The following is a 27,593-nucleotide window of genomic DNA, read 5'->3' on the forward strand; positions in this document are numbered from 1 at the left end:
TGATAGAGAGTTGGACTGGGATGCAGAGGACCCAGGTTCGAGACCCCGAGGTCTCCAGCTTGAGCGCGGGCTCATCTGGTTTGAGCAAAAGCTCATCAGCTTGAGCCCAAAGTCGCTGGCATGAGCAAGGGGTTACTCGGTCTGCTGAAGGCCCACGGTCAAGGCACATATGAGAAAGCAATCAATGAACAACTAAGGTGTTGCAATGCGTAATGAAATATCGATACTAATGATTGATGCTTCTCATCTCTTCCTTCCTGTCTGTCCCTGTCTATCCCTCTCTCTGACTCTCTCTCAAAAAAAAAAGAAAAAGAACCTGACCTGTGGTGGTGCAGTGGATAAAGCGTCAACCTGGAAATGCTGAGGTCGCCGGTTCGAAACCCTGGGCTTGCCTGGTCAAGGCACATATGGGAGTTGATGCTTCCAGCTCCTCCCCCTTTCTCTCTCTCTGCCTCTCCTCTCTCTCTCTCTCTCTCTCCCTCTCCTCTCTAAAATGAATAAATAAGGCCCTGGCCGGTTGGCTCAGCAGTAGAGCATCGGCCTGGCGTGCGGGGACCCGGGTTCGATTCCCGGCCAGGGCACATAGGAGAAGCGCCCATTTGCTTCTCCACCCCCCCCCTCCTTCCTCTCTGTCTCTCGCTTCCCCTCCCGCAGCCAAGGCTCCATTGGAGCAAAGGTGGCCGGGCGCTGGGGATGGCTCCTTGGCCTCTGCCCCAGGCGCTAGAGTGGCTCTGGTCGGCAGTGCAACGCCCCGGAGGGGCAGAGCAACGCCCCTGGCAGGCGTGCTGGGTGGATCCCGGTCGGGCGCATGTGGGAGTCTGTCTGACTGCCTCTCCCCGTTTCCAGCTTCAGGGAAAAAAAAAAGAAAAGAATAAATAAAAAAAATTTTTTTAAATAAATAAATAAAAGAGAACGACAAAGCAAGTAAGGCAAAATTTAACAAATGGTGACTCAAGGGGAAAAGTATTTAGGAGTTGCTTTTATTCTTGCAATTATTCTCAAGTTTGAAGTTATATCAAAATTTAAGTTACAAAAATATATGCCGTAAAAATGAAAACAGTGGTAAGAAAAAGGACTTGAAAAATCTTTGCTCTGGCTGGATAGCACAGTTGATTAGAGCACTGTCCCAAAGCTCACAGGTTGCTGGTTTGATCACTGGTCAGGGCACGTACAGGAACCAGTTGATGTTCCTGTCTCTCTCTAAAAAAAGGAACATGGTGCATGGTTTACCTCCCCTCTCAGTCTCAGGACACCAGTTCTTCCTTGGCAAAGCAGAGAATATTCATCAACAGTTATGATCAAGTCAGCAGACGAGCTCCATACACCATGACAACCAATGGAACCCTAACCCCCCCCTTACCTCATACCCCAGCAGTTCGTCCACTAATATTTCTAGGTTAAATATTAACCTAGACACCAAACCCCCAGACTGCACGACTCAAAACACACAGCCCACCAGGACTCCAAGCCTTCAAGGTTAATAAGGGAAAATGAGGGTATTTTAAAACCCTTTTCCCCCAGGAACACTACAAACACAAAATAGACAAAAAAGGATTGTTTTCAAAAGTGACTTGTGTTATAATGGAAGAAAATGTCAAATACTAAGGCCTGAAATTACTACATTGAGCTATGTTTGCTTAAGATTAAAAATAGTTTCATCTTCCCTTCCCAGGAACCTTCCCTCGGAAGAAAAAAACATTACCATGTTCCAAATTCTCAGAGCTAAACACAGATCTGAATGATCTGAAGCCAGGGTTTCCCAGTATCAGATTCATGGTCACCATCCAGAAGATACACAATAAGCTTCACAATGATGCCATCAGCTGTCTGGTCCTTACCTTACCTACTTCAAGACATGAGTGACTTTTTTAACACTTTCACCAAAATTGAGTTACTGTCCAACTCCTTCAATAATGACATGAGATGGAAGAGGAAGGAAGGTGAAACAGCCTGAAACAGCAGGAGACAGCAGTCTGCCCCTTGCTACCGCCTGATGAATGGTGTGGCGTCACACATTCAAACTGGGAGTAATGGTACATCAGCTAGGCAATACGAGAATATGAAGGTGAGAGCATCCAGACAACTCATGAATCCAAACATCATGCTATATTTTTCTACTCAAACTTGACTACCTCAGAGGAAAATTGCTAGGGAGAATTCATGAACTAATTACTCCAAATAGTAAGGTTTCCATGGGGCTCTTTGCTCCTGCCGTTGTTTCGCTGAACCAGCCTTCTGGGCCTACCTAGAACAACTCCAGGCTCAGGGCAGTGGAAAACAGATACAAGTGCTGAGCACAAAGGAGGCCAGGAGAGGGAAGCTAGACAGTATTTGGAGGTTTCCAAGTCTAATATCCATACTTCATATTCAACATGTTACACTGTTCTGAAAAACTTTAACCTCTCCTAAATAATATTTCCAAAACCAAGTTTGATGTGCATTATCCTTTGACTGGGGGGGCAGGGTCTGGGAGGAATGCTAGACCCAGCTGTCCTAGAAGTAGCACACACCAGACTAGTGGAGCACTGGGGAAACAACCATCTATTGCAGGCCGGGACAGTCGAGGGCCTAAGCCAGGGGTCAGGAACCTTTTTGGCTGAGAGAGCCATGAACGCCACATATTTTAAAATGTAATTCCGTGACAGCCATACAATGACCCGTGTATGTTACGCATTATCCAATAAAAATTTGGTGTTGTTCCGGAGGACAGCTGTGATTGGCTCCAGCTACCCGCAACCATGAACATGAATGGTAGGAAATGAGTGGATTGTAATACATGAGAACGTTTTATATTTTTAACATTATTTTTTTAATTAAAGATTTGTCTGAGAGCCAGATGCAGCCATCAAAAGAGCCACATCTGGCTCGCGAGCCATAGGTTCCCAACCCCTGGCCTAAGCATAGAAGTACTACTGACCAATTCTAAATTTATTTTTTATTTTTTGGATTTTTCTGAACTTGGAAACAGGGAGACAGTCAGACTCCCGCATGCGCCCGACTGGAATCCACCCAGCATGCCCACCAGGGGGCGATGCTCTGCCCATCTGGGGCATCGCTCTGTTGCAACCAGAGCCATTCTAGCGCCTGAGGCAGAGGCCATAGAGCCACCCCCAGCACCCGGGCCAACTTTGTTCCAATGGAGCCTCGGCTGCAGGAGGGGAAGAGAGAGACAGAGAGGAAGGTGAGGGGGAGGGGTAGAGAAGCAGATGGGCGCTTCTCCTGTGTGCCCTGGCCGGGAATCGAACCCGGGACTCCTGCACACCAGGCCGATGCTCTACCACTGAGCCAACCGGCCAGGGCTTCTCTCTAATCTTTGGTCAGCCTGACTTACACACATGAACAATTAACCCAGCAGAAAGTGGTGCCCACAACAATGACTGACATTCCAAAGTCTTTAGGTGACCCTCCCAACTCTATACCATGCTAGCTCCTGGTTCAAAGGCTGCCTGGAAAAACCAGGTGACCAAGACAAATCCAGTAAGTTGAGGAGTAACAGGAATGGGAGCCACACCCCACCATGATACAAACCACCAGATAAGATCACTTGGACCTGAGAAGAAGCAAGAAGCCCTTCAGCAGATATTGTGGTTACATTATCTTCTAGATACACTTAACTATTGATGGATGAAATTGACAGAATGTTTGCGATATGCCTCAAAATAATGTGGGGTACAGGAGTGGTTGGGAGTGTGAATGGGGCAGGTTGATGGGTCTTGGGGCTGGTAACAGGTACATAGGATTCATTGTACTAGCTGAGTGTGCTTGTGAAAATCTCCAAAATAAAAAGTTCAATAACAAAATGCAGCCTGACCAGGTGGTGGCACAGTGGATAGAGTCAGACTGGGATAAAGAGGACCCAGGTTCGAGACCCCGAGGTTGCCAGCTTGAGTGCGCGGTTACTAGCTTGAGCATGGGATCACAAACATGACCCCACGGTAGCTGGCTTGAGCACAGGGTCGCTCACTCTGCTGGAGCCCCACGAGGTAAAGGGACATATGAGATACATTCAATAAACAACTAAGGTGCCACAATAAAGACTTGATGCTTCTCATCTCTCTCCTTTCCTGTCTGTCACTATCTGTCCCTCTCTCTGTCACATACATACATACATAAATAAAATACAACAGGCATATAAACAAAATTCCCAGTAATTAAAACATCACAGCCTGACCAGGTGGTGACACAGTGGATAGAGCGTCGGACTGGGATGCGGAAGGACTCAGGTTCGAGACCCAGAGGTCGCCAGCTTGAGTGCGGGCTCATCTGGTTTGAGCAAAAAGCTCACCAGCTTGGACCCAAGGTTGCTGGCTCGAGCAAGGGGTTACTTGGCCTGCTGAAGGCCCACAGTCAAGGCACATATGAGAAAGCAATCAATGAACAACTAAGGTGTCGCAATGCGCAATGAAAAACTAATGATTGATGCTTCTCATCTCTCCATTTCTATCTCTGACTCTCTCTCTGTCTCTATTAAAAAAAAATCACATACTGTATATTCAACTATTCACTCTTCACTCTTAGATATATACCCATAAAAACACAGACAAGAATGTTTTCATCAATATTATTTATAATGGCCTGACCAGGCGGTGGCGCAGTGAATAGAGAGTTGGACTGGGATGCAGAGGACCCAGGTTCGAGATCCTGAGGTCGCCAGCTTGAGCGCGGGCTCATCTGGTTTGAGCAAAAGCCCACCAGCTTGAACCCAAGGTTGCTGGCTCCAGCAAGGGGTTACTCAGTTTGCTGAAGGCCCATGGTCAAGGCACATATGAGAAAGCAATCAATGAACAACTAAGGTGTCGCAACGTGCAATGAAAAACTAATGATTGATGCTTCTCATCTCTCTCCGTTCCTGTCTGTCTGTTCCTGTCTATCCCTCTCTCTGACTCGCTCTCTGTCTCTGTAAAAAATAAATAAATAAATAAAATTTTTTAAAAAAGATTTGTGAATGTCTTTGATATGTAAAACGACATCGCTAGTGTGTTACCTTAAAAGTTTAAAATATATATATACACATATTATTTATAATGGTCAAAAAGGGAACAACCCAAATATCTGCCAACAGGAAAGCAGTCAAGTGTGGTGTATTTGTATGTGTATAAAAATACTACACAACAAAACTGTTGTACAGAACCATCCAGATGTCAGAGATCTAGGTTTAGCAAGAAAAGACAGGCACATGTGAGTAAATACATGCATAAGTAAAAATGTTGATCAGTACATTTATGATTTATACATTTTGCTACATGTAAGATATGCTTCAATTTTTTAAAAAATCATAACATCAAAAAAAAAATCAAACACTACTAGTTACCAAGAGATTCTGTGAGACATCTTTACTTATAAAAGAACAGATTTTTCAAAGCCTAAAGAATGAGAAAATTCAGCTTAACCAGTGATGGTGCTGTGGGTAGAGCACTGACCCAGGACACTGAGGTCCCCGGCTTGAGTGCAGGCTCTCTGGTTTGAGCACAGGGTCATCATCAACATGATCCCAAGGTCACTGGCTTCAGCCCATGGGTCACTGGCTTGAGCAAGGGGTCACTGGCTCAGCTAGAGCCCCCTGGTCAAGGCTCATACGAGAAGCAATCAATGAACAACCGAAGTGCCGCAACTACAAGTTGATGCCCCTCATCCTTTCCTGCCTGTCTCTGTCTCTGTCCTCTCTCTCTCAAAAAATAAAATAAAATACTTTTTTTTAATAATATAAAGTAAAAATAAAACCAGACCTGGAAGAGCTTGATTTTGCAAAGCAGCAGGTGCAGGATGAGAACCCAGTCAGGAATGATGAACAGAGAAGTTGACTACCTCTTTAATTCTGGGGTTCAACATTAGGAGCCCCCCATGGCTGCTCACTCAGGTCCTAGGGCCTCCAACAGCTCAGCTGGTTATTAAGCTGATATTGTAGCCACCTGCATGACTCCTTTATCCATCACTCAATTGGTTCCCAGAGATAAAGGTGTATTATTTTAACTGGGTACCCCAATGTGCCCCCTCCAGTCATTACTCCCACCACTGCAGATTTCCTCGGCTCCCGTACCGTAAAGGGTTTGAATGTGCTCCCTGGTGAAGCCCACCAGCACTGCTTCTCAGGCTGCTCCACTCCTCAACTCTGGGCCAGTGCAACTCACTGCCTCCGTTTCTGTTCAGAAGTTGGCTCTATCTACTGCCACTGTAACTCCGTCATCTCAGGGTTGCCCAAGTCTCTGTACCTATCACCTATCCCTACCGCTCGTCAGCCTGGCCACACAGTCGCCTCTAGTCTCCACCCCTCACTATCCCTTGCCTCCTACCGCCTCCAGCTGACTCAGGGATTAGCAGAGCAAACTCAGCAAGGTTCTTCCACTCAGTGTGAGTTCTTCTCCTGCCCCTCTCCTTTCCAAGATTCACCTTCTCTACTCTGCCTTGCAGCTTCCTCAGTTATCCCTGAAAGTGCCCCCTGCACCCTCATCCAAATCATCACTAAACTTAAAGGACTCCTGTGGTTCACTCTGCCCAGTCCCTGACCCCTGGCTTTGCAGGTCCCACCAGAATCACCTAAAGCACAGCATCAGGGACAGGAAATGGCTCAGTAGGTCACAGACACATTTGTGTGCACCCAAATGTCAGCTTGGCTTTGAAAATAATCTAGAATTGCCTGTCAGCTCTCCAAGGTCCTCTCCCCGATTCGTCACATAACCCTCTGAGATAGGCCTAGCTGCCCCGCCACCTCCGCCTTATGATGAATCAGAGGCACACTGACTGCCAGTGGTCACTTGCCAGGACTGGGTATCAGCTAACAGTCCCCTCCGTAGTTCACAGGCTAGCCTATCTTGCATGGCTGCTTAATAGTCAGTGTTTAATCTTAAACACTTCCCAGATCAAATTCCTTTTTTCTTTAACTTTTTCCGCTTATAAACACAGATTCATTAGGTGAACTAATGCATGTAAAGCACTTAGAAAAGAACCTGACACAAAGACTTTAAAATATATATACAAAATACAGCCTGACCTGTGGTGGCGCAGTGGATAAAGCGTCAACCTGGAACACTGAGGTCGCCAGTTCAAAACCCTGGTTTCCCTGGTCAAGGCATATGTGGGAGTTGATGCTTCCTGCTCCTCCCTTCTCTCTCTCTCTCTCTCTCTCTCTCTCTCTCTCTCTCTCCCTCTCCTCTCTAAATGAATAAATAAAATCTTTAAAAAAAATAAAAAAAAAAAAAATATATATATATATATATATACAAAATACATATACTGTTAATCCAGTAACCTATAATCTCTTGTGTGCAACATTTCTACACTTCAAACAACCTACATGAGTATACTAGCTAAGAAACATAGACATCACTATGCATACCACTGTGTCTTGCTTTCTCCACCCCAGATCCAAATCTGAAATAAAATTGCCAAGGTTGGCCCTGGCTGGTTGCCTTAGTGGTAGAGCATCTGCCCAGTTTTCTCTCTCTCTCTCCCTCTCCCTCCCTCTCTCTCTCTCTCTTTCTCCCTTCCCTTCCTTTCCTTTCCCTTCCCTTCCCTTCCTGTAGCCATGGCTCAAAATAGTTTGAGCCTGACCAGGCAGTGGCGCAGTAGATAGAGCGTCGGACTGGGATGCAGAGGACCCAGGTTTGAGACCCTGAGGTCGCCAGCTCAAGCGCAGGCTCATCTGGTTTGAGCAAAGCTCACCAGCTTGGACCCAAGGTCGCTGGCTCAAGCAAGGGATTACTTAGTCTGCTGAAGACCCACGGTCAACGCACATATGAGAAAGCAATCAATGAACAATTAAGGTGTCGCAATAAAAAACTGATAATTGATGCTTCTCATCTCTCTCCGTTCCTGTCTGTCTGTCCCTAACTATCCCTCTCTCTCTCACTCTGTCTCTGTTAAAAATAAAAAAATAGTTTGAGCAAGTTGGCCCCAGGCTCCGAGGATGGCTTGGTGGCCTCGCCTCTGGTGCTAAAATAGCTCAGTTGCTGAGCAACGGAGCAGCAGCCCCAAATGAGCAAAGCATCCCCTAGTAGGGAGCTTGCCAGATGGATCCTGGTCAGGGTGCATGCAGGAGTTTTTTTCTGCCTCCCCGCCTCTCATTTAATTTAAAAAAAAAAAAAAATTTGCCAAGGTTAATAATCTCCCACAATGACAAGGAGTCTGGAGTGCCTGTAATAGGTATGGACTTGCTTCCACACGGGGGTTTCTTCTGTTCTGAGAATCAGCTCTGCCCAGTGGCCTCCTCCAGACTGCCTGTCCTGCACTGTGCAGGATAATTCCCTGGCTGGGAGCAGCCCCCTGGGCTCTGCTTCCCCTCTATCCTATCAAAGAATTTACAGTGAGCACTGAGAGCTTTATTTTAAGCTTCCCTCTGTGGTGACATGTCCTTTTCTTATCTGATAACAGCTAACAGCTTTCCCCTCACTTGCCTCTAACACAAAGGTCAGAGACCGAATGCCTTTCACTCTGAAAATCACCTGAAGCCTTCTCCTCTGGGAACCCAGACACAGTTCTCCCCAAACAGAGATCAGTAAATACAGTGCCTTCATCACGTGGAGGCTGGAACTCAACTTCGGTCTTGATCACAATTGTTCTCGGCTCAGAATGTGGGCGCTGGTGCCTGCAACCTTACCTCCTCACACCCCGGAGCTCTGTGCTTGATATGTCCTTCAGGGAGTCAAGGAAGCCTCACACAGCTCAGGGTTCCGGGGAGGATGCTGACTTTACAGAGGAAGGTTCAGCCGCTCTATATTAAGGTTGCTCTCTTAACAACAAAACATTTTTTAAATTCCTGTTCTAGCAATCCAACCCTACAGCTCAGCTTAATTACAGGTTCCAGGAACAGAGCCTACTGCTGCCCAGCATTCAAAAAGGAGCACTCACTCTACCCAGGTCTCACTGTAACGTATCTGTTGGCTGAAAAGTCAGAGTTATTACGAGTTACCCAGTCAGGAAGTCATATGGTTACATGAGGAAAAAATAAGTATATGTGTACCCATGTGAAAACCAAAGGCTTTTCACACTAGGCATGCATTGCTGTTAATAATTCAAACAGAAATAAAGTAAAATAAAAAAGCATGTCTAGTCATTCAACTCACATGGTAACACTGCCAGTCCGTCTATGCCCCGTCTGCTTCACTGGTGAATAAAACAAACCAAGAGAAAAAAAAAAGAAACCAAGACACATCAAAGAAACACCTTAAAAATCTAAACAACATTGTCCAGTTAACAGAGACCTTCATCCTCAAACTATTCTAGTCCTCTTCTCGTCTTCCCAGGGGCCAGTGCCTCCAAGGACCACCCACCCCAGTAAGACACAACAGCACTCAAAGCTCCACAGGTCATCAGGCAGTCACACGAGAGCTGCTTTCTAAGAGGTACCAATGGGCTCGTGTCTCGGTTTGTTCACCAAGTATTTTATTAATGTACTTATAATGCACAATAAAAAACACCCCTGAACCCATCACTCAACCTAAGAAATATGTCCAGCCTTTATTAAATATCATACTCTTCATTTATACCAGAAAGAAAAAGAATAGGTGTAATAATAACAAATAGCAATTATGGAGAGGTACCAGGCATATTACTAGAGCAGCCTACGGGAAGGATATTCTGTCCCAACTTGACTGAGACAGAGAGAGCAAAGGCTCTCCTTAAGGGCACATTAGGATGGAAGGGGTCCCAGGGGACTCAGCACCTCTGGCTGGTTCTTTCCTCAGGCCCAAGTTTCTACTGCTGAGGGCACTCAGTGTTTTCACTGTCCAACCTCATCACCCTTGTGCCAAAAATCTTTCCTGTCTTGCCAAAAAGCAGGGTCCTCAGTGGGAAGATCTCACTTCTTGGGAAGTCATGACCAAAAAACCACAGAATGACCGGGCACTGTAAGAAGAGTTCTCCTTTAGAAATTCAGTACCGTCTCATACCCAGTGCGGGCACTTTGCAGTGCGAGCCCAGCACGGCACTGTTTTGTTTCTTTATTTGATAAAAAAATAAATACCAGCCCAATCCTAAAACAGAGAAAAAATAAAAAAGTACCACTCTGCTCAGGCAGAAGGATAAAATAGTCTAGATTTTTTTCCTGTAATAAAAGAAGATAAAAGGTAGGAGGAAGGCAAACCTCCAGGGCGGGGCCAGTGCCAGCTGTTCCTTTCACAAGACACTTCCACAGAAGACAAACAAATTGTACATACTGAAGCATCATGGAAAGAATGCAATTTTTCACTCAGAAGATCAAAACAATTCCAGGACTATTCCAAAGTCTACCTATCTGCGTCTTAGAGGAGCAAATCTCTCAGCAGCCACTCAGGCAATCATAGAGACCTCGTGTGGAAAAGTCCTTTGCTAAAGAGTGATTACATTCTAGGAAGAGCCCATGCTGTAGGAGAGCAGAGTAAGGCCATGTGGAGGAGAGAAGCAGCCAAGATGGCAGAGTGCTAAAGCAGAAGCCAGTTTGTGCAGAGAGGAGATGGGGAACAGAGGGGGCCAATATTTTCTTCTGCTCCCAGGGCCTCAATCGACCTTAATCACCTCTGCCTCTACCCTGACTGTGTGCTCTTGACCAAATCACCATACCTCTCTGAACTGTTTCCACCTGTGAAAATGGGGACGGAACAAACAAGTTCATACATAAAGCCTGTGGAAGTTCACCACACTGGTCCCAAGTCCACACCCCTCTCTGCACGCACACCTTCTGCAGGGCTCTCCCTTATCCCCCCTAAGGCTGCAGGTCCTGCTCTGGCCAACAGAAGGAGGTGGAATGATGCATGCCAGCTCTGAGCCCAGGCCTCATCTGCCGCGTGGTCTTCCTGTATCTGTCATTGCCATAAAGAAAAAAAAAAGAAAAAAAAAAGTCCTTTGCCGCCTGACCAGGCAGTGGTGCAATGGATAAGAGCATCAGCCTGGGGCACTGAGGACTCAGGCTCAAAACCCCGAAGTCGCCTGACCTGTGGTGGTGCAACAGGTAAAGCATTGACCTAGAACGCTGAGGTTGCTGCTTCAAAACCTCGGCTTGCCTAGTCAAGGCACATATTGGAGTTGATGCTTTCTGCTTCTCCCCCTTTCTCTCTCTGTCTCTCTCTCTCTCTCCTCTAAAATGAATAAATAAAATCTAAAAAAAAAAAAACCAAGTTGACTTAAAAAAAAATTAAAAACAAAAATAACCCCCGAAGTCACCGGCTTGAGCGCAGGCTCACTAGCGTTGTGTGGGGTTGCCAGCTTGAGTGTGGGATCATAGACACGACCCCATGGTTGCTGGCTTAAGCCCAAGGTCACTGGCGCAGCTGGAGCCCCTGGTCAAGGCACATATGAGAAAGCAATCAGTGAACAACTAGGGTGCAGCAACAACGAGTTGATGCTTCTCATCTCTCTCCCTTCCTGTTTGTCCGTCTCTCTCTCAAAAAAAGAAAAGGAAGCCTGACCAGGCGGTGGCACGGTGGATAGCGTGTCGGACTGGGATGCGGAGGACCCAACTTCGAGACCCTGAGGTCGCCAGCTTGAGCGCAGGCTCATCTGGTTTAAGCAAAAGCTCACCAGGTTGAGCCCAAGGTTGCTGGCTCCAGAAAGGGGTTACTCAGTCTGCTGAAGGCCCGCGGTCAAGGCACATATGAGAAAGCAATCAATGAGCAACTAAGGTGTTACAACAAAAAACTAATGATTAATGCTTCTCATCTCTCTCCGTTCCTGTCTTGTCTGTCCCTATTTATCCCTCTTTCTGACTGTCTCTCTGTCTCTGTAAAAGAAAATAATAAATAAAATAAAATTTTAAAAAAAAAGGAAAAAAGAAAAGACCTTTGCTAACTCCGGGAGGCCCTGCCCTGGACCTCTCAATCCCACCACCACCATCGGCTGACTCATCTCCTCTTCATAGAACCTGCTAACCTGCAAAAGCACAACAGCAAGCCCTGGCCAGTTGGCTCGGCGGTAGAACGTCGGCCTAGCATGCGGAGGACCTGGGTTCGATTCCCGGCCAGGGCACACAGGAGAAGTGCCCATTTGCTTCTCCAGCCCTCCGCCGCGCTTTCCTCTCTGTCTCTCTCTTCCCCTCCCGCAGCCAAGGCTCCATTGGAGCAAAGATGGCCCGGGCGCTGGGGATGGCTCTGTGGCCTCTGCCTCAGGCGCTAGAGTGGCTCTGGTCGCAACATGGCGACGCCCAGGATGGGCAGAGCATCGCCCCCTGGTGGGCAGAGCATCGCCCCTGGTGGGCGTGCCGGGTGGATCCCGGTCGGGCGCATGCGGGAGTCTGTCTGACTGTCTCTCCCTGTTTCCAGCTTCAGAAAAATGAAAGAAAAAAAAAAAAAAAAGCACAACAGCTGAACTCACATCTGGCTCCCTGTGTGAAGCCAAAATGCCTGAAAAAAAAGCAGTTGGTGGTCTCTATCCGTCCACTCACCAAAACCTACAAGTACCTCATACATTTTCTTTCCGGGGACACACTGACCTGAGGTCAGGAGACAAACCACCTGACTAGCAAGGCCGTCTAATTTATCAGAGAAGAGCACCGATATCCAGAACAAACCTGTTTTTTTAAAAAACTGAGTCCCTCTGGCTTTTAGAGAATCATAATCTAGCATTTCACATCTTCAATGAATTCTACAGTTAAGGCCAAAATAATTTTTCCCATCTCTACCGAGATGTAGTTGAAGACCGAAATAAAATGTAAAAACAAGATTTTTTTTTTTTTTTTTTGGTGGCAGAGACAGAGAGAGTCAGAGACGGACAGACAGACAGGAAGGGAGAGAGATGAGAAACATCAATTCTTCATTGTGGTTCCTTAGTTGTTCATTGATTGATTTCTCATATGTGCCTTGACGGGGAGGCTACAGCAGACCGAGTGAGCCCTTGCTCGAGCCAGCAACCTTGGGTTCAAGCTGGTGAGCCTTGCTCAAACCCAATGAGCCCGCACTCAAGCTGGCGACCTCAGGGTCTCGAACCCGAGTCCTCCGCGTCCCAGTTCGATGTTCTATCCACTGTGCCACCACCTGGTCAGGCTGTTAAAAACAAGAATTTAAAGTCCAATTTCATTCACAAATTTTAAAAAGCATAACCCTACACTTCCGAGGGAGTTCAGAACATGAGAAAGGCTCGGAGGGCATGTCTGGCCTCCTATGACCAGCACTCCTCAGCCACCCTTGGGGGCAGCAGGCCTGCCTACCCAAACATGGCCTCTGATCTAATGGAAGAGTGAGCTCAGGTCCACAGAAGAGTCCACAAGAATGTTTCTCAAGACATGACAAAACCAGGAGCAAACAAAGCATGAGCCATCTCTCGGAACACTCCTAAACAGCAGGGCAGCATGTGGAAGTGACTGCCTGCCCTCTGGCCCCTCAGCTCCAAGGGACCACAGTGGAGGAGGACAGAGAGGCCATGGCAGGCCTGACACTGAAGCCGAGGGCTGTGCCCACAGGCAGAGCCCACAATGGGCCCCATTCTCCCTGGAAGCTCATGGCAGGAGGAGAGAGGGCAGACCAGGACATTCCTTCACCCCCTCACACGGAAGGAAAGGGCACAGGCAGCCCGGAGAACCAGAGGCCTGCATAAGAAGAAAGCATGAACAGCCATTTTCCCTTCCAGCTGCATGAATCAAAAAGGGCCCTTCCTTAAAAAAGGGGGGGGAGCCTCCTCCTAATAAAAGTCAAAATGGAGACCTGAGGTGCTACCTGATTAAATCCGGTAGATTAAACGGCGTAGGAGTCCTCTCTCTGGTCAGCAATGCCCAACCAAAAGAGAGAAAAACTCAGGGCACTGAGGGGACAGGGACACCACAGGCCCTGTCAGCTCAGGGCTGGCACTGTCAGCAGAACAAGGAACTTTTCCTGGTAAGGAGTTTTTCCTGGCACCAAGGAATGCAATCACTTTTCAAACTACTTTTAAAACTAGCACATCTTCAGACTGACAAACACAGTGTTTTAAGTCTACACTGTTGACCCTTCTGACAAAATATTATGACCTTTTCCAGGTAAGCTGAAGCAGTAGCTGATAGCTTAACTCCAGAAAAGGAGACAGGAATCCTACTGTTATCTGTTTGTGACTTTAATGAATTCTATTTTTAGATCTTTAATAAAGAGCTACTCTTCTAGTCTCCTACCAAATTTCTCTACTCAGGCAATTCAATCTTGGCAACACTGCTCAAAAGTCTAAAAATATAAGACACTTATTGAGACATGCTTAACAAACAGGTAGAGCAAAGTGATCTACACTTCCTCATTTCCCACAAGACCCAGAATCCAACCCTGTTTAAGGGCTACTTATGAGGAAGGTCTCCAGTATTAAAAAATCCAATAAGCAAGGCTCCCTGAGGTCACGGCAGCTCCAATGCAAAGACAACCTACCGGCTAAGCAGGAGTACACACGGCATTTACAGTGATGAGAGATACGAGTTTTATGAAGTATTCCACAGTAAAACAAGGGCCCAGGAGGCCCTGGCCAGTTGGCTCAGTGGTAGAGCATCAGCCTGACGTGCAGGAGTCCCAGGTTCGATTCCCGGCCAGGGCACACAGGAGAAGCGCCCATCTGCTTCTCCACCCCTCCCCCCTCTCTGTGTCTCTCTTCCCCTCCCGCAGCCAAGGCTCCATTGGAGCAAAGCTGGCCTGGGCGCTGAGGATGGCTTCATGGCCTTTGCCTTGGGCGCTAGAATGGCTCTGGTTGCAACAGAGCAATGCCCCAGATGGGTGGAGCATCGCCCCCTGGTGGGCATGCCGGGTGGATCCAGGTTGGGCGCATGCGAGAGTCTGTCTGACTGCCTTCCCGTTCCCAACTTCAGAAAATACAAAAAAAAACAAAAAAAAACAAGGGTCCAGGAAATGGATTGTGTCTCAGGTTCTGATTAATAGCCAAATAAAAATGGAACGCTATTCGGAATTCTATTAGTGACTTTATCATTTTTCTTGGCAAAAACTAGCTAGACAATCAACCCAACCCTGGAGAATAAGTGAAGTAATTAAGAAAGGTGTTTATGACCTGACCAGGCGGTGGCGCAGTGGATAGAGCGTCGTACTGGGACGTGGAAGACCCAGGTTCGAGACCCCGAGGTTGCCAGCTTGAGCGCAGGCTCAACTGGTTTGAGCAAGGCTCACCAGCTTGAGACCAAGGTCGCTGGCTCGAGCAAGGGGTCACTTGCTCTGCTATAGACCCCCAGTCAAGGCACATATGAGAAAACAATCAATGAATAACTAAGGTGCTGCAACGAAGAATTGCTGGTTCTCATCTCTCTCCCGTCCTGGCTGTCCGTCCCTATCTGTCCCTCTGTCTGACTCTCACAAAAAAAAAAAAAGAAAGGTGTTTATGGCCTGACCTGTGGTGGCGCAGCAGATAAAGCATCAACCTGGAACGCTGAGGTCGGTGGTTTGAAACCTCAGTCTTTCCTGGTCAAGGCACATATGGGGTCCAGGCACATATTGGGTCAAGGCACATATGGGAGCTGACGCTTCCTGCTCTCTCTCTCTTCTCTAAAATGAATAAATAAAATCTTTAAAAAAAAAAAGCGCCTGATCAGGCGGTTGCTCAGTGGATAGAGCATCAGACTGGGATGTGGAGGACCCAGGTTCGAGACCCCGAGGTCGCCAGCTTGAGCGCAGGCTCACCTGGCTTGAGCAAAAAGCTCACCAGCTTGGACACAAGGTTGCTGGTGAGCAAGGGGTTACTTGGTCTGCTGAAGGCCCACGGTCAAGGCACATATGAGAAAGCAATCAATGAACAACTAAGGTGTCGCAACAAAAAACTGATGATTGATGCTTCTCATCTCTCTCTGTTCCTGTCTGTCTGTCCCTATCTATCCCTCTCTCTGACTCTCTCTGTCCCTTTAAAAAAAAAAAAAGCCTGGTCTGTGGTGGTGCAGTGGATAAAGCATCAACCTGGAAACGCTGAGGTTGCCAGTTCAAAACCGGGGGCTTGTCTGGTCAAGGCACCTATGGGAGTTGATACTACCTGCTCCTCCCCCATTCTTTCTCTCTCCCCCCTCTCTATAATGAATAAATAAACTCTTTAAAAAAGAAAAAAGAGCCCTGGCCGGTTGGCTCAGCGGTAGAGCGTCGGCCTAGCGTGCGGAGGACCCGGGTTCGATTCCCGGCCAGGGCACATAGGAGAAGCGCCCATTTGCTTCTCCACCCCTCCGCCGCGCTTTCCTCTCTGCCTCTCTCTTCCCCTCCCGCAGCCAAGGCTCCACTGGAGCAAAGATGGCCCGGGCGCTGGGCATGGCTCTGTGGCCTCTGCCTCAGGCGCTAGAGTGGCTCTGGTCGCAATATGGCGACGCCCAGGATGGGCAGAGCATCGCCCCCTGGGGGGCAGAGCACCGCCCCTGGTGGGCGTGCCGGGTGGATCCCGGTCGGGCGCATGCGGGAGTCTGTCTGACTGTCTATCCCCGTTTCCAGCTTCAGAAAAATGAAAAAAAAAAAAAAAAAAGAAAGAAAGGTGTTTTTGTCAACTAAGACAGAACTGGTTCACTTCTGCCATAGACAGAAGCTTGGGAAGCTTCTTAAGTAATCCCAGATCAACCCCCTTGGGTGTTTCTTGTTCGTAGACTGCCATACTCCACATACAAAAACTCAACATCCATAGAAATGAAGAACAAATACCAAAACAGGAGACCGAGCGGGGCACTGGACACTACTTCCCTGAATATGACAAATCCTTCCAAGTGCTTCCTCCTTGAGCTCCCCTCAACTGGCACCTTCCCCTACAGCTAGGGCGTCCGAGGGCAGTGACTGTCTCAGGTAAAATGAAGTCTGCGCCACACACGTTCCTAGTGGAAGGGAACACCGAATCTGGGCCTCTATGTGGCTATAAAAATTGTACACCCATCCAAATCACAGAAAAGGAACTAGAAAAATGTACACAGTGCTTAAAAATAAAAATCAATACAAACCTGCCTTGCTTGATATTATAGGTGTGCTCCTGCAAAACTGTAAGTCACATCTTACTTTTTCAAAAGCTTTATATTTAATATTATGGTGACAAAAGATTCTAAAAAAATTTTATGCACAAAAATGTTAACTGCAACATTACCTACAACAACCAAAGCTAGAAACAACTTATCCATCTAAGAACTGAGGATAGGTTAACCATAAAAAATGCTATATTTATAGGACAATGTTGATGCTGTCATGCTAGGAGGGGGAAAGCAGGATAAAAATTAAATCCCTACTTTAACCTAAATTTGGTAAAAGTGTTGCCCAAGGGCCATCTCTGGAGGACACCCAGGAATCAGGGAATAATGGATGTTTCTAAGGTAGAGAACCAGGGACTGAGAGAATTGGGTAGAATAAAGATTCCTTTCCCTTGTATAATCTTTTTGAGCTTTTTGAGTATGTACTATATGTTAGCATTTACTACATAAAGAATAAAGGTGGAAGGACAAAGATTTTCCTTTTCTTTTATATTTTTATCTTCCATGTTTACTCTTTCTTTTTTTTTTTTTTTACAGAGACAGAGAGAGAGTCAGAGAGAGGGATAGATAGGGACAGACAGACAGGAACAGAGAGAGATGAGAAGCATCAATCATCAGTTTTTCATTGCGACATCTTAGTTGTTCATTGATTGCTTTCTCATATGTGCCTTGACAAAGGGGGCAGGGCGGGCTACAGCAGACTGAGTAACCCCTTGCTAGAGCCAGCAACCTTGGGTCCAAACTGGTGAGCTTTTGCTCAAACCAGATGAGCCCGTGCTCAAGCTGGCAACCTCGGGGTCTCGAATCTGGGTCCTCCGCATCCCAGTCCGACGCTCTATTCGCTGTGCCACCGCCAGGTCAGGCCCATGTTTTTCAATATATGTATTATTTAATACAGCTTTTTCCCCTCTACAGTTTAAAAATACATGGGAAGTCATTTTGCCAAGTATGTGTTCATTATCCATTATGTTTCTTTCGCAGAAATCTCTCTTTTCAAGCACCTTACCTCACCTTCTAGTACTAGGCTGCTTTACAAGCCTTATCTTCCTAGAGAGCAGAGGCCCTGCAGAAAAAGAAGGAACCAATATTGGTGAATGCCCACTACTGAAACAGAATTATACAATGACTAACTTCAAAGGAAGTGGAGAATACCACTCAATCTCCTACCAATACCACCAATTAGATATCCTTCTTTGTCAAAAGGTAACAAAGTGGCTCTGGCCAGTTAGCTCAGTCAGAGTGTCATCCCAAAATACCAAGGTTGCGGGTTCAATCCCCAGTAAGGGAACAGAACAATGAATAATGACTGAGTAGAACAAATGAATGTTTCCCTTTCTTTCTTTCTCTCTCTCTTCTCCACTTCCTCTCTAAAATCAATCAGTTAAATTAATTAAATTTTCTAAAAGTTGACAAAATTAATGTTTTCTATAGAGTCAATCCAGCACCAAAATTATAAACAGCTTTCAAAAATGTAAAATTGGCACTGGCCGGTTGGCTCAGTGGTAGAGCGTCAGCCTGGCGTGCAGAAGTCCCGGGTTCGATTCCCAGCCAGGGCACACAGGAGAAGCGCCCATCTGCTTCTCCACCCCTCCCCCTCTCCTTCCTCTCTGTCTCTCTCTTCCCCTCCCGTAGCCAAGGCTCCATTGGAGCAAAGTTGGCCCGGGCACTGAGGATGGCTCTGTGGCCTCTGCCTCAGGCACTAGAATGGCTCTGGATGCAACAGAGCAACGCCCCAGATGGGCAAAGCATCGCCCCCCGGTGGGCATGCCGGGTGGATCCCGGTCGGGCGCATGTGGGAGTCTGTCTGACTGCCTCCCCGTTTCCAACTTCAGAAAAATACAATAAATAAATAAATAAATAAATAAATAAATAAATAAATAAATAAATAAATAAAATTAAAAAAAATTTTTTAAAGGTGCTCACTTTGGCAACACATATACTAAAAAAAAAAAAAAAAAAAAAAAAAAGATGAAGAAGGCTGTGGCCAAAGTAAATTCAACTCAAAAAGGCAAATACAGTGTACAAGTAAAAGGGCCACAAAATACAAGTAAAAGGGCCACATCAACCCTGCCACAATTCTGAGTCTCCTGAACTGCAGACATTGCAGACATTTTAAAACACAATGGTCCCACATTCGCTACCAAATGAGTCAACAATTCATGCTTTCTCTTTTGTAAATTCACCTCTTCCTCAACATTATTCTCTGCCACCCTGGTCTATCTCAAAACTAGCTCTCCTGACTTCTTACCTCTTCCTACCAGGGGCACGGGCACTCCCCCACTCAGAACTTCCAGGGGTTTCCCACTGGCCCAGCTTAGCCTTCAGGTCAGTGTTTGCCCTACTTTTCCCCAGGGGACAGTTCCTTTGGCTCCAGCCTGTCTACTCCTTAGTCCTCAGACATGGCCTCTTCTTTCCCTCCTCCTCCACTCTTTCCTGCTCACCCAAGGACAGTCCTTCATCCTGCCGCCTGCCACAGACTCAGTCAAGCCTTCCCCACTTTCTGCAGCGTAGGGGGCTCTCTTTATTCTGTCTCTCAAGTCCTCACCAACACTTGGCTGATGCAGCCTTACATCTTCATCTTTTCACTGTCACCTCCTGCCCCTTCCACACAATGGCAGACCCCTGATGACACCAGCACCATTCAGGTCCCTAACGTCTGCTGAACTGACTCATCTTGAACCCCCTTTCTCTCTCTCCACTACCTTGCTGACCCCTGTCCTTGTTCAGGTCCACTGTCCCCCCACTGGAGCACAGCAGTAACCAACTTGCCTCCAGTCCAGTCTTCACACTCACAGTGGGTGCTCACTTCTTAAAACCAAGTGCCGATCCCATCACAGCTGTGCTCCAAGACCTTCAAGATTCTCTGTCCCTACATAACTCCAAACTCCTCCATGTGGCATTCTGGCTCCAACCCGAGCAACCTTCCGGAATACCCAGAAAAGGTGCCCAGTCTTCTCCCTCCCACCCCTTGCCTCTGCTCACCTCTTCTCCTTCCACAGAGCTGTGGCCTTCCTGCGCCACTCCTTCACCAATCAAACCATTAACCCTTCCTTCTTCAAGGTCCAGGTCAAAAGCAATGCTCCCCCCTAAAGTCTTCCCAACCTAGTCTAGGACCCAAGCTCTGTGGTTTACTTCAGCACGGTGCCCAGAGCAACCAGCACAGGTGCCAGGAAGACTCTGACAAGCCCTTGTTTCTGAGAATGGTCCCTCACAGAATGTTCCTAGAGTTCCACGTGGGTTCCTGATCACCTCTCCTACATCATCCTGGCATTCCGCCCACCACCAGAAACCTGGGCTTGGTCTTCACCAGAGAAGCACCCAACCAAGGCCATTATTAACAACTGGCTGCAACGCAAATGCAGATACGTATAGCCAAATGTTCAACCTGAGTTCAGATTCTAACTTTGCCACATGATGACAGTTCTACGTCCTTGGGAGTATTCCTTCATCTGTGACTCAGTTTCCTCAGCCAGTATAAGAAATTCTCGTATCAGTAATGGTGCATGTAGAGACCACCAATGTTGGCTGATTTAGGTCCATTGTATTACTGACCTAGACAGCAGGAAAGGCTGGAGTAACTGACATAAAGAATTGAATACTATCGCATCTGCCTCAGGATGAACACATATCTACTCTCACAGATCAATACACTAGCCCTGGCCACAGGGAAATATAATGCTCCAAGTTCAAGTAACAGAGAAAGTTTTTAACAATCAAATGCTGTACCTCTCCTTCCCTAAACAACAATCCCAAAGTGGCCCCAGGGTCCCTCCAAACCCCACTATTCTTAACGTTTAACAGACACCAGCAAACTTGCAGAGGAGGTGGTTAAAATTCTTGGTCATGCTTAGGCTTCTAACCCAAACATTCCTGAATGCAGGCTCCTCCCCTTTCACAGCTTGGCATCCCCTCTGCTCAACCTTTTCAGCCACTTCTCAGCTGGCTCCTCTTCCCTCATCTCTCCTCCATTGGCTGACCTTACAGCCCCGTGGTCTCACCCTCAGGCCTCCCTGCCACTACCTATGTGACAACCTGTAAGACCTTTCTAAACACAGGTTTGGACCATGCCACTCTACTGATTAAAAGCCTTCCTAGGTTCCTGAACTGAGTATGAAGTCTGAACTCCTTAGCACAAAAAAGGCCCAGGGCTCCCAACTGTCAAGCTAGAGGACTCACAGGGGCTATTTTAGGTGCTCCTGTACATGTGCCCGACCTTGCTATCCCCCAGCTAATTCCTGCTGGCCCTGCAAGCCTCAGCTCACGAATTCCTCTTCTCCTCAGGCTCCCAAAGCACCATGTGAGCACAGTTCCTGGGCAGACAACTTTCAATTATAGGTTCCTTAAGTTCCATTGTCCCCCAAACTGAGTTCCTTAAGGGCAGAACTAACCTCTTTTACATGGGTCCTCTGGACCTACTACAGAATTTGGCAGGTAGTAAAGCCAAATATTTGTTAAATGAATGAATGTATATGACAAATCAAATTTTCAGAACAGTGAAGTTTTGCCCTCGGCAACTTTCAACAGAGGCACATACTAACACAAGCTTTCATGTTTCAACCAGGTGTTTGCTGCCTATATATACTGCTCACAAATATTAGGGGATATTTCAAAATGAATATGAAACAATAAAATATCCCCTAATTTTTGTGAGCAGGGTAGTATGCTTATAGTACAGTCATACAGTATCCTACAGGCTTTAAACAGGGTCACACTATGCATCCAACTCCCTCCTCAACTCTGATTTCTTCAAGAAATGGCTCCTCAGCCTCCTTTAAGCATGGAGACCATGGGCTCTTAGTCCCTGGCTCCAAGGTAAACAACGTTCAATGCAACTCTTCACATTTAATCTACAGGTTTTTATGCCTCCAAGGTTGGATTCTTTTTTAAAACAGACATTCCAAAAGTGTCATGTCTCTGAACACCAAGCATAGAACAACCTGATAAAGTTACAATATCCCATGTATTCCAGACTCCAAAACACCTGGTAGCACATCCAACTCTTTATCTGGACTTATGTCCTATAAACACCAGCTAAGTCCTGCACAGTCTCCGTTTCATGCCAGAAATCACTTTTACTTGCTTATTTAGGGAAACACCAGGCGGGGCTCTTAAGTTAGAAGTCAAGGCTATAAATGTGGTGTTACAAGCTGTAACTTCCACTAAAGCAAAAGTTCACGGTCATTATTAAAACGGATTCTGATGTCAGCTTACAAATCTAAGATCTTCTCAAGTCATCGAGATTAAAATATGAATTTTATGATAGCAGTTGAGTTTGTATAAAAAAAAATTTTCTTTTTGAGTTTTTATGTAATGAACTTCAAAATTTATCGCAGAAAAAATTCAAGCCCAGAGAGCATTTTTTTATGGAAACATTTTTCAAATATACTCGCGGGTGAATCTGGTTTTCCAAACACCAAGTTGAAAGGTGAAAAGGTAGCAGACTTCCAAAGAAGATCAAGTGAGTGTTCCGGGTTGAGGTGGGGGGAGGTGACCCCAAGGCTCTGAGCAACTCGGGACCCAGCGGCCGCGGCGTCCTTCCCCGCCTCCAGCGGAGGCTCACCGTCCCATTCTCCGGTTTCCGCCCAGTCGGGCAGCGAGACCCTCTTGGGAAGCCCGAGAGGCGGCCCACAGACCGCATCCGCCCGCGGCCGACGCGCAGGCCCCGCGTCTCCGGGAGCGCGGGCCGGACTGAGGCCTTGCCCATCGCCGCGGCGCGCTGCCCCGGCCCAGCCACCGAATGGCCCGAGCCTTCGCCTGAGGGACCGAGAGCCAGGGGGCGGTTCTGCCCAGGCCGCGCCGCCGCCTCACCCGCAAGGACGTCTGCCACTGTGTCCCCGCCCCAGGCCAGACAGCGAGCAGCAGCAGGTGTTCTTCGGGAGGCTCGGCCGGCGACGGGGATGGGGGCCCTGGCTGCTAGGCTCAGCGGCGGGGGACCGGCGGCGCACTCACCGAGCGCCGGCCGACCAGCCACGGCAGGTGCTCGCTCCTCCTGACCGCAAGATGCCGCCGCCGCCGCCGCCACCACCGCTCCCTGGGGACTCGGCGCGAAGCCGCCGCCACTGCCGCCGCCGAGCCCAAGGAGCGCGAGCGCCGCACCGCAGCCTCCGCGCGAGCACGTACCGGGCGGTGAGAGGGCGCCGAGCGCGAGGGCGGGGCGCGCGGCTGGAGCCTAGCAACCGCCTGACACGCGAGCACCGCAGCCAATCCCGCGGCCAGCTCCGGGCGGCACCGCCCGGCAGTCCGCGCGACGCCCGCTTCTGCCTGCGTCCGTCGCCCCGCAGCGCGCCGCACCCGCGCACAGGCCCCACCCCCGTCCGCTCTGCTATGCTCATTGGCCCGCCACGCCCCCGTCCAAAAAAGGCACGTCCCATCTGGGAGCCCCGCCTCTCTGCCAGCCAGGTCCGTCCCCGGGACACACCCCGGCTGGGCCCGGTCGTCCGGAACGCGCTGGACTGGGAGTGGGGGAGGGGCGTCCCGCCCAACCCCAGGCTTTTGGGCCTCTGAGACGTATCCACCAACCCGGGCTGTTTGGGCTCGAGAACTGGCCGGGCCACAACTGACCACCCATCGGCTGTGTTCGGCCCTTCTGATTTCCCCCGATCGCAAATCAAGAGGTATTTCTAAGCCATGAAAACCGTCAGGAAACGTCCTCCAAACTGCCAAGGATGATGGGCTTGTTGCTGGGCACTTACATGGTTGGGGAAACTGAGGCACGGACAGAAAAGGCGGGAAGCCGGCTTGGAGATACGGGAAGCGCCTCAGGCTTGACCCTCAAACCCTTCCCCTGCTTTGAATGCCGGAATCCGATGCCAGAAATAGCTCTGACCCGCTGATGCGCTGGTCACTCCTGGTGTCCTGCATTCTTTCAGGGGGTGGGGAGTTAAAGGGCGGGGGTTACTGCTAAGGTCTGTCTCCCTTCAAGGGGAGAGTCCTAAAGGCTCTCGCTCTCCCCAGTGCTTACCTTCAGCCCCCTACCCCAGAGGCCCTGGACCTGACAGTCACTGAATAGGTTTGGGGATGGGACCTGTGGTAGGCCCTGCTCCCTTTCCTTACCCAAACCCTGTGCAGAATATGTCCATTCCTTTCCAGGCCCACACTCCTGTCTGCGAGCATTCTGAACACAGCACTAGCTGCTGCCTGCCAGGGGTTTCTCCCTGAATCCAGATAGCTCTGGGTCTCCCCTGCTTTCTCCCCCACCTTAGGAACATCTGAAAGAAGCAAATTTCAGAGAGAACAGAAAGAAATGACCCGTTCTCAAACATGTACGCATTTGTGATTCTTTATACTTAACTGCATAGGCTCCAAACCCTATTCACACAGACTAGAAAAAGAACTAAAAACCAGGGTAAAGGCCCCAAATCATCTGTTAAAACTAAAAAAATTAATGGTCTCTCATATCCAGCTCTAAAATTTTGCTGCTTTTTTTTTTTAATTCTATTGCTTTAAAAAGGCAAGAATGCAGATTATTTGGCTTTCTAAACAGAATATATTCTCTCATTCACTCCTTCAGCTTACAGAGTCTCCCCCAACCCCTTTCCCCAAAAATCACACCAGGTGCAGCTTGGAAACCCTAGGTTCTGCAGGGGGTTTTAGTATCTGAATATGTTGTGTGTTTTTTTCCAAAACAAAAGACAGCATTGTATACAGGCTTCATGAGATACCTTCCTTCTACCATCTGCACAGATAGCAGATGACCATCCATGGATACCAGAGTAAATTCCCTTCTTCCTTTTTGGCACTGATCTTGCTAGATGAGGCACCAGGCCACATTCTGTCATCGAGGCTCCCAGAGCCCTGTGCCCAAGCACTCCCATAGCTTAGGCCGAAGGAGAGTCTCTACCTCAACTAGCTGGAGCCAAAAGGTAAGATAGGTACTTCTTGTCCTAGGAAAATGGAGTAACAACCAGTTTGCCTGAAGCCCTTACAGCTAAATCCTTTCTAGTCCCTGCCTCTCCATGTTTGGGGCTCATTTGGAGGTGCTGTGGCCGCAGGCTGGCTCTGATGCTTGCCTCCAACCTTGGCAGAACAGCTCTGAATTCTGAGCCTTACTACTGCCTTTATTTTTGGTCTGGAGTTGGTGTTTGCCCAACCTTCTGTTCCTTCAAGCCATAAAAATCAGGAAGCTGAGGCCCTGGCCGGTTGGCTCAGCGGTAGAGCGTTGGCCTGGCATGCGGGGGACCCGGGTTCGATTCCCGGCCAGGGCACATAAGAGAAGCGCCCATTTGCTTCTCCACCCCTCCCCCCCCTTTCTCTCTGTCTCTCTCTTCCCCTCCTGCAGCCAAGGCTCCATTGGAGCAAAGATGGCCCAGGCGCTGGGGATGGCTCCTTGGCCTCTGCCCCAGGCGCTAGAGTGGCTCTGGTCACCGCAGAGCGACGCCCCGGAGGGGCAGAGCATCGCCCCCTGGTGGGCAGAGCATCGCCCCTGGTGGGCGTGCCAGGTGGATCCCGGTCGGGCGCATGCGGGAGTCTGTCTGACTGTCTCTCCCCGTTTCCAGCTTCTGAAAAATACAAAAAAACAAAAAAAAAATTAAAAAAAAAAAAATATCAGGAAGCTGACCTGACCAGGCGGTGGCGCAGTGGATAGAGCATCAGACTGGGATGCAGAAGACCCAGGTTCAAGACCCCGAGCTCCCAGCTTAAGCGTGGGCTCATCTAGTTTGAGCAAAAGCTCACCAGCTTGGACCCAAGGTCGCTGGCTTGAACAAGGGGTTACTCGGTCTGCTGAAGACCCGTGGTCAAGGCACATATGAGAAAGCAATCAATGAACAACTAAAGTGTCACAACGAAAAACTGATGATTGATGCTTCTCATCTCTCTCCATTCCTGTCTGTCTGTCCCTGTCTATCTCTCTCTCTGACTCTCTCTGTCTCTGTAAAAAAAAGAAGAAGAAAAAGAAGAAGTCAGGAAGCTGGCTTGCCAGAGTTGGACCAGCCTCTTGGGACCTAACCAGCCCCCATGGAGCCATAGCAAAGTAAAGAAGGAGGTGGACAACTGTCTTCATGTGCCCCTATGTTGGGTGCAGGCTGTAAAGTCAAGGCTTTGTTACTCTATAGTCATGAGAGCCAAAGCCTTTCGCCACCTGGGGAACTGCACATCCCTCCCTAAGGCTCAGCACATTTCCAGTGACTCTTGGAGGCTGTTCTGGAACCCTAGCAGGGCCTAGGCCACCCTACGTCAGGTTTGGAGCTCATAGCCAGTTGGAAGACAAAGCCAAGAGTGAGGCCCAGAGAATGCCAAAGAGCAGCTGCCCATAGTGGTGTGGGCCTGAGGATGACTGGCCAGGAAGCTGAGAATCGGGCCCTTCAAGACTGACATTCATCCATCAACTCTCCTCGCCCTTCAGCCTCCTGCACTTCCTCTACTTAGACCCCTGGTCTGCAAATTGCAGCTCGAGAGCCACATGCGGCTCTTTGGCCCCTTGAGTGTGGCTCTTCCACAAAATACCACATGCGGGCACTACCTCGATAAGGAATGTACCTACCTATATAGTTGAAGTTTAAAAAATTTGGCTCTCAAAAGAAATTTCAATCATTGTACTGTTGATATTTGGCTCTGTTGACTAATGAGTTTGCTGACTACTGATTAGACTCCCAGCCATAAGTTTCAGCTCAACATTTACCCCCAACTGGAATATGAACCCTTGAGGCACAGACCAATTTGCTTTGCTCCACATTGCAACCATCACCTAACAACCTGCACCCAGTAGAGGCTCAATTTCTGTTTGGGAAAGAAGGTATCAGGGTGCTGCCAGCCTTACTTACTGCTGGTCACTCATCCCCAAGGGTCTGAGTCCTGTGCAGAGCCCGAGGAAAATGTCCCAGTGTTCGCTTGAGGCTGATATGATTTAAGCCAAGGCCTTGATTCTAGCTCAGATGAAACCCAGCAGACATCTACATAGACCAAACTTTTCTCTGGTCTTAGGATTCCAGGACTTTGTATTCTGGCATGTTCCCAAGGAACCAAGGGCTAAGGGCCCGTGCTGAGCCTCAGACCCTTCCAGGGGAAGGAAGGCTCCTGTGCTGGTCCACCCCCAGACCCCTGGGAAGGGGGAGAGGGTAGTGCTGGCTGAGGGTGGAGGCTTCTGACCTTAATGCCCGCCTGCAGGTTTGCCTAGAGCAGTGGGCTGGCAAGCAGGGCCAGCCAAGTCAGGGCAAGGGAGGGGTCTCTTTTGTCTGAATTTAACAGAAGGCAGATTGTCTGGCAGCTCTGGCAGAATCAAAGGGCTGATAAGTTCATCCGGAAGAAACTGCCAGTAGGCGTGCTTGCGGGTCACCAGCAGCCTTTCCAGAAGCCAACTCCTTCCCTTGCAGGGCCCTCCACGCCAGCACTTCCACCAGCCCCCTTCATACATGTCTGGGACAGGGCCTTCCTCCGGTCAGCCAGGCAGCAGCTTCCGCACCTGGCCCTCCAGGACAGTACAGTGCCGTGGGGACAGGAACCCCACAGCAAGGGTAATTATAGGTTAAATTTAAAAAGTCACCTCTGGCCTGACCTGTGGTGGCGCAGTGGATAAAGCGTCGACCTGGAAATGCTGAGGTTGCCAGTTCGAAACCCTGGGCTTGCCTGGTCAAGGCACATATGGGAGATGATGCTTCCAGCTCCTCCCCCTGTCTCTCTCTCCTCTCTTTCTGTCTCTCTCTCTCTCTCTCTCCCTCTGTCTCTCCTCTCTAAAATGAATAAATAAAATAAAATAAAAAAGTCACCTCTGCCCCTGGATGAACACATGTGTCCACTGTCTCCTTCCTCAGCCATA

At 48.5% G+C, this 27,593-nt stretch overlaps 1 protein-coding gene and 1 long non-coding RNA gene across 13 annotated transcripts in view; one reads left to right on the forward strand and one right to left on the reverse strand.

The window, feature by feature from the left end:
- Positions 1-27,593, reverse strand: part of DAG1 (dystroglycan 1) — a 77,958-nt gene that overhangs the window by 47,807 nt on the left and 2,558 nt on the right. For 2 of the 10 annotated variants that reach the window (XM_066350998.1, XM_066350993.1), the window contains exons 1-2: positions 22,790-22,954; positions 17,852-17,903 (exon numbers count right to left, since the gene is read on the reverse strand). The exons of 2 other annotated variants lie outside the window; for them this stretch is intronic. The gene's annotated coding sequence lies outside the window, so the exon portion shown is untranslated. 6 more of the 10 variants (XM_066350992.1, XM_066350991.1, XM_066350997.1 and 3 more) reach the window with 5 other exon arrangements.
- On the forward strand, positions 23,258-27,515 carry LOC136382101 (uncharacterized). 3 transcript variants are annotated; one of them, XR_010747195.1, is made up of 3 exons: positions 23,258-23,454; positions 24,472-24,702; positions 25,726-27,515. It is a non-coding gene; the product is annotated as an uncharacterized lncRNA (long non-coding RNA). The 3 variants fall into 3 exon arrangements; XR_010747194.1 differs by having other exon boundaries at positions 24,524-24,702; XR_010747196.1 differs by having other exon boundaries at positions 24,592-24,702.

Source organism: Saccopteryx leptura, chromosome 10, assembly GCF_036850995.1.
Source record: "Saccopteryx leptura isolate mSacLep1 chromosome 10, mSacLep1_pri_phased_curated, whole genome shotgun sequence".
Classification (NCBI taxonomy): Eukaryota; Metazoa; Chordata; class Mammalia; order Chiroptera; family Emballonuridae; genus Saccopteryx; species Saccopteryx leptura.